The sequence below is a fragment of the Dama dama genome, chromosome 14, assembly GCF_033118175.1.
Source record: "Dama dama isolate Ldn47 chromosome 14, ASM3311817v1, whole genome shotgun sequence".
Lineage (NCBI taxonomy): Eukaryota > Metazoa > Chordata > Mammalia > Artiodactyla > Cervidae > Dama > Dama dama.
In genome coordinates, this window is record NC_083694.1 from 4873979 (window position 1) to 4881051 (window position 7073).

The window sequence follows — 7073 nt, forward strand, 5'->3', positions numbered from 1 at the left end:
GCACAGACCAGCAAGGTCAGCATCTCCTGGAATCTTGTTAAAAATGCAAAATCTTCATACCCACTGAATCAGAATTACATTTTCACAAGTTCCCCTGGTGATTTCCATGCAAATGAGAATTTTGAGAAGCTCTTCTCTAAACCATTAACTATGCTGTAAGATAGATTTCAGGTAATTTTTTGTCATTACTGGAATTTTCTGTGTCTTTCAGTTTTTTTCTACAATGACTGATTATTAACTTTTATAAATGGTTTTTAAAGACCTGTTGCTGAACTTCTAGTTCCAGCTTCACTTTTCCCTGCTTCTTTCTATACATATGAATAAATACCCTGGAAACTGTTCAACATACAACCATAAGAGAACCACAAAAGGTGAAAGAAAGTGGGTTGGTTAGGGGCCCCAGACCATAAAGAATGATCCTGTGGTGAGTTCCCTGGTTTTTCCTTTTATCTCTCAAGATGAGTGCTATAGAAGACTGTAATCCAGAATAGTCAACAAGCAGAGAGAGAGAAGCCTACTCTCTCATTAAAGGACTGGAGGAGGGGAAGCACAGCAGGGACATAGTGAAGAGACCCATACTTAGGGATAGAATTGGCCCAGTCTGCCTAGAAGCATGGGGAGAAATCAGGGATGGGGAAAGTCTGTCCTTCCCATGTCCCACCCATCAGAAACAGCAGGTCTCAGTCCACCAGCAGCCGTGTCAATAGCAGAACCTGGGTGACTGACATATCTCATACCCTACAACAGCAGTGAGTTAATTCTCTGCTTCCAATGGTAGCACCAGGAGAACCTGGTTGGTGAGACCTAGACTTCAAGATAGCAGCAGGGAGACTCCTCCACTCACATCAGACATGCCAGAAGGCCCAGGGTGCCAGCCTTCCACACTGCAGCAGAAAACAGACCAGGGTCAGTATTTCTTGACCCTATACCCGTGCTAGTGCACCACTAATCCAGCAGCAGAAGATGAACCAGCCTCAGGGTCTCATGATCCTCCATATGGTGGGAAAAAGCGCCCAGACTCAAGTCTCCTAGGCTTCTGCATGCTAAGATGTTCCAGTCATGTCTGACTCTGTGAGACCCTTTGGATTGTAAACTGCCAGGCTCCTCTGTTCATGGGATTCTCCAGGCAAAAATACTGGAGTGGGTTGCCATGCCCTCCTCCAGGGCAACTTCCTGACCCAGGGATAGAACCCAAGTCTCTCATGTCTCCTACATTGGTGAGTGTGTTCTTTTCCACTAATGCCACCTGGGAAGCCCTAGTCTTTTACCCAGCAGGAAAAGGCAGCCTTATTAGATGCTTCCCTCCCCTGGCACCAACACTGGTGAAGGGGGAAGCCCACCCTTAGCAAGTAGCCAGAGAACAGGCCAGAGAATTTACTATCTCAAGGTTTCAATATCCCCCATTCCACAACCAGCAACAGCAGACAGCCCAGGGAAACACTTTTATTCTTACTGGCAGTATCAGCAGAGATACGCTGAGGATTTAAGTGGGAGCCAGAAAAATAAAGCAGATCAGAATACCATTGCGAGACTTAGAAAACTCAAACTAAATTGGAACTAAATCTCATAAAAGTAGTCCAGAATCTACACACTAACCTAAAGAAGATGGTTGCCTAATAAAATAGGTTTAAATAAGATCAAGAATCTTATAATATCCAACATGTTTAGGATACAGTAGAAAACCGTCATGTTAAGAACCAGGAAGGTCACAACTTGAATGAGAAAAGATATCAACTGATGTCAATACCAAGATGAATTAGATGTTGGAACCATTATAAATACTTTAAAGCAGCCATCACAAAATTATTTCAACAAGTTATTATAAACCTTCTTGAAAAAAAAAAAAAAAATCTTTAAAGCAACCAGAGAGAACGTACACCTTATCTTTAGGGGAACACCAGTTGGAATGACAGTGATGGCATTTTCTTATCTGAAAATGTGGAGATAAGAGAGATTCGGCACAGCTTATTTCAACTACTGAAAGAAAAGAACTTACCAAATGTGAAATCTATGTCTGTAAAAAATGTCCATTGCATGCCTGAAAACTGCTATTTCTGCCTCTATCTCCCATCTCACACACCCGTCTTCCTTCTGTGTCCAAATTTACCTCTTCTTCCTGAGAACACCAGTCATTGTGGGTAGGGCCCACCCTAACTGAAGCCTTAACATATTACATCTGCAAAGACCTTATTTCCAAGTAAAGTCACATTCTGAGGTTTCAGGTGGATGCAAATTTGGGGGCACACTGTAAAATCAAGTACAGAGAGGGAGGAGCCAAGATGGCGGAGGAGTAGGACGGGGAGACCACTTTCTCTCCTACAAATTCATCAAAAGAATAGCTGAACACAGAGCAAACTTCGCAAAACAACTTCTGATCGCTAGCTGAGGTCATCAGGCGCCCAGAAAAGCAGCCCATTGTCTTCGAAAGGAGGTAGGACAAAATATAAAAGATTAAAAGTGAGACAAAAGAGCTAAGGACGGAGATCCGTCCCGGGAGCTCTTAGGCGGCATTGCTTGGGGTAGGGTCCGGGCCTGAGTGCCCTGAGGACAATCGGAGGGAGCTTCTGTGAGTTGCCAACTTGAACTGTGGGAGACCAAAGGAGAGAGAGTAAATTAGCCGGCCCGAACACACTGCCGGCCGTTCGCAGAACAAAGAGACCGAGAGGGTCCAGAGAGGAGCTCGGAGGCTGCGGACCGGCCCAGCCCCGCCGGAGGCAGGAGGCAGGGGGGAGGGGAAGGTCGCGGCGAGACACAGAGCGCAGGCACCCGACCGGCGCGGGCGGGACTGGGGCTGGGGACGCGGAGGGCAGAAGGCGCGCGCACCCGACTGGCGCCAGCGGAAACCGAGACTGGGTCCGCGGAAGGGAGTGGGCGCGCCACACCTGGTTGGGGTGCGCCCACCAAGCCCCTGGCTGCCTGGACCGCTCTGACGGGGAAGGCACTGAGAGCAGGCTCAGCTTTTCCCTCCGCGCTTTTGTGGAACACCCGAGGGCTGGAACCTCGCGCAGCGCGGGGCGCGCTCCATATAGAACAGTCGGGAGCCTGAGCAGCGCAGAGGAGAGAGCAGCGTCAGCCCCTCCTGGCAGCCCCAGCCCATCCCCGCGGCGCAAGCCCCGCGGCGCAGGCCCCTCCCCGCAGAGCGACGGAACTAGCTACCTGAATGGGAGTCCACCTCCGCCCGCCTGTGTCAGGGCGGAAATGAGGCTCTGAAGAGACCGGCAAACAGAAGCCAAATAAACAAAGGGAACCGCTTCAGAAGGGACTGGTGCAACAGATTAAAATCCCTCTAGGAAACATTGACTACACCGGAGGAGCCTGTAGATATCGAGAAGCGTAAGCTGGAACGAGGAGCTATCTGAAACTGAGCCGAACCCACACTGACCGCAACAGCTCCAGAGAAACTCCTAGATATAATTTTACTTTTTTCTCTTTTTTTTAATTTTTTTTTCTTTTTTTCTTTTTTATTTTTTCTCTTTTATTTTCCTTTAAAATCCCCTATTACTCCCCCATTACTCCTTAACTTTCATTTCCATAGACTTCTACGATTTTTTAATTAGGGGGAAAAAAAAATTTTTTTTTTCCTTTTTTTTCTTTTTTTTTCTTTTTCTTTCTTTTTTTTTCTTTCCTTTTTCTCTTCTATTTTCTATTTTTCTTTTTCTCTTATTTCTTTTAAAGTCCTCTAGTACTCCTCTACTACTCCTTAATTTTCATTTTCAATACACTATAACCTTACAAAAAAAAAAAAAAAAGAAGAGAAGCCCTATTTTTAAACCGAAGATTATTCTCTCCCAATCTTGACTCTCTGTTTTCTACCTCAGAACACCTCTATTTCCTCCTTTCCCCTTCTCTTCCCAATCCAATTCTGTGAATCTCTGTAGGTGACTGGGCTACGGAGAACACTCTGGGAACAGACAGCTGTGTAGATCTGTCTCTCTCCTCTTGAGTCCCCCTTTTTCTCCTCCTGTTCATCTCTATCTCCCTCCTCCCTCTCCTCTTCTTCATGTGACTCTGTGAACCTCTCTGGGTGTCCCTAACGGGGGAGAATCTTTTAGCCATTAACCTAGAAGTTTTCTTATCAGGGCTGCATAGTTGGAGAAGTCCTGAGACTACAGGAAGAATAAAACTGAAATCCAGAGGCAGGAGACTTAAGCCCAAAACCTGAGAACACCAGAAAACTCCTGACTACAAGGAACTTTAAGTGATAAGTGACTGTCCAAAAGCCTCCATACCTACACTGAAACCAACCACCACACAAGAGCCAATAAGTTTTAGAGCAAGACATACCACGCAAATTCTCCAGCAACGCAGGAACATAGCCCTGAACATCAACATACAGGCTGCCCAAGGTCACACCTAACACATAGACCCATCTCAAAACTCACTACTGGGCACTCCATTGCTCTCCAAAGAGTAGAAATCAAGTTCCACGCACCAGAACACTGATGCAAGCTTCCCTAACCAGGAAACCTTGACAAGCCAATCGTCTAACCCCATCCACTGGGTTAATCCTCCACAACAAAAAGGAACCACAGACCTCCAGAATACAGAAAGCCCACTCCAGATACAGCAATCTAAACAAGATGAAAAGGCAAAGAAATACCCAACAGGTAAAGGAACATGAAAAATGCCCACCAAGTCAAACAAAAGAGGAGGAGATAGGGAATCTACCTGAAAAAGAATTTAGAATAATGATAATAAAAATGATCCAAAATCTTGAAAACAAAATGGAGTTACAGATAAATAGCCTGGAAACAAAGATTGAAAAGATTCAAGAACTGTTTTATAAAGACCTAGAAGAAATAAAAAAGAGTCAATTACAAATGAATAATGCAATGAATGAGATCAAAAACACTTTGGAGGGAACCAAGAGTAGAATAACGGAGGCAGAAGATAGGATAAGTGAGGTAGAAGATAAAATGGTGGAAATAAATGAAGCAGAGAGGAAAAAAGAAAAAAGGATCAAAAGAAATGAGGACAACCTCAGGGACCTCTGGGACACTGTGAAACGCCCCAACATTCGAATCATAGGAGTTCCAGAAGAAGAAGACAAAAAGAAGGGCCATGAGAAAATACTCGAGGAGATAATAGCTGAAAACTTCCCTAAAATGGGGAAGGAAATAGCCACCCAAATCCAAGAAACCCAGAGAGTCCCAAACAGGATAAACCCAAGGCGAAACACCCCAAGACACATATTAATCAAATTAACAAAGATCAAACACAAAGAACAAATATTAAAAGCAGCAAGGGAAAAACAACAAATAACACACAAAGGGATTCCCATAAGGATAACAGCTGATCTATCAATAGAAACCCTCCAGGCCAGAAGGGAATGGCAGGACGTACTGAAAGTAATGAAAGAGAATAACCTACAACCTAGATTACTGTATCCAGCAAGGATCTCATTCAGATATGAAGGAGAATTCAAAAGCTTTACAGATAAGCAAAAGCTGAGAGAATTCAGCACCACCAAACCAGCTCTTCAACAAATGCTAAAGGATCTTCTCTAGACAGGAAATGCAGAAAGGTTTTATAAATGTGAACTCAAAACAACAAAGTAAATGGCAACAGGACCACACCTATCAATAATTACCCTAAATGTAAATGGGTTGAATGCCCCAACCAAAAGACAAAGATTGGCTGAATGGATACAAAAACAAGACCCCTATATATGCTGTCTACAAGAGACCCACCTCAAAACAAGAGACACATACAGACTAAAAGTGAAGGGCTGGAAAAAAATATTTCATGCAAACGGAGACCAAAAGAAAGCAGGAGTCGCAATACTCATATCAGATAAAATAGACTTTCAAATAAAGGAAGTGAAAAGAGACAAAGAAGGACACTACATAATGATCAAAGGATCAATCAAAAAAGAAGATATAACAATTATAAATATATATGCACCCAACATAGGAGCACCGCAATATGTACGGCAAACGCTAACAAGTATGAAAGAGGAAATTAATAGTAACACAATAATAGTGGGAGACTTTAATACCCCACTCACAACTATGGATAGATCAACTAAACAGAAAATTAACAAGGAAACACAAACCTTAAATGACACAATGGACCAGCTAGACCTAATTGATATCTATAGGACATTTCACCCCAAAACAATCAACTTCACCTTTTTCTCAAGTGCACACGGAACATTCTCCAGAATAGATCACATCCTGGGCCATAAATCTGGTCTTGGAAAATTCAAAAAAATTGAAATCATTCCAGTCATCTTTTCTGACCACAGTGCAGTAAGATTAGATCTCAATTACAGGGAAAAAATTGTTAAAACTTCAAACATATGGAGGCTAAATAACACGCTTCTGAATAACCAACAAATCATAGAAGAAATCAAAAAAGAAATCAAAATATGTATAGAAATGAATGAAAATGAAAACACAACAACCCAAAACCTATGGGACACTGTAAAAGCAGTGCTAAGGGGAAGGTTCATAGCATTACAGGCTTACATCAAGAAACAGGAAAAAAACCAATTAAATAACCTAACTCTACACCTAAAGCAATTAGAGAAGGAAGAAATGAAGAACCCCAGAGTTAGCAGAAGGAAAGAAATCTTAAAAATCAGGGCAGAAATAAATGCAAAAGAAACTAAAGAGACCATAGCAAAAATCAACAAAGCTAAAAGCTGGTTTTTTGAAAAAATAAACAAAATTGACAAACCATTAGCAAGACTCATTAAGAAACAAAGAGAGAAAAACCAAATTAACAAAATTAGAAATGAAAATGGAGAGATCACAACAGACAACACTGAAATACAAAGGATCATAAGAGACTACTACCAGCAGCTCTATGCCAATAAAATGGACAACTTGGATGAAATGGACAAATTCTTAGAAAAGTATAACTTTCCAAAACTGAACCAGGAAGAAATAGAAGATCTTAACAGACCCATCACAAGCAAGGAAATCGAAACTGTCATCAAAAATCTTCCAGCAAACAAAAGCCCAGGACCAGATGGCTTCACAGCTGAATTCTACCAAAAATTTAGAGAAGAGCTAACACCTATCTTACTCAAACTCTTCCAGAAAATTGCAGAAGAAGGTAAGCTTCCA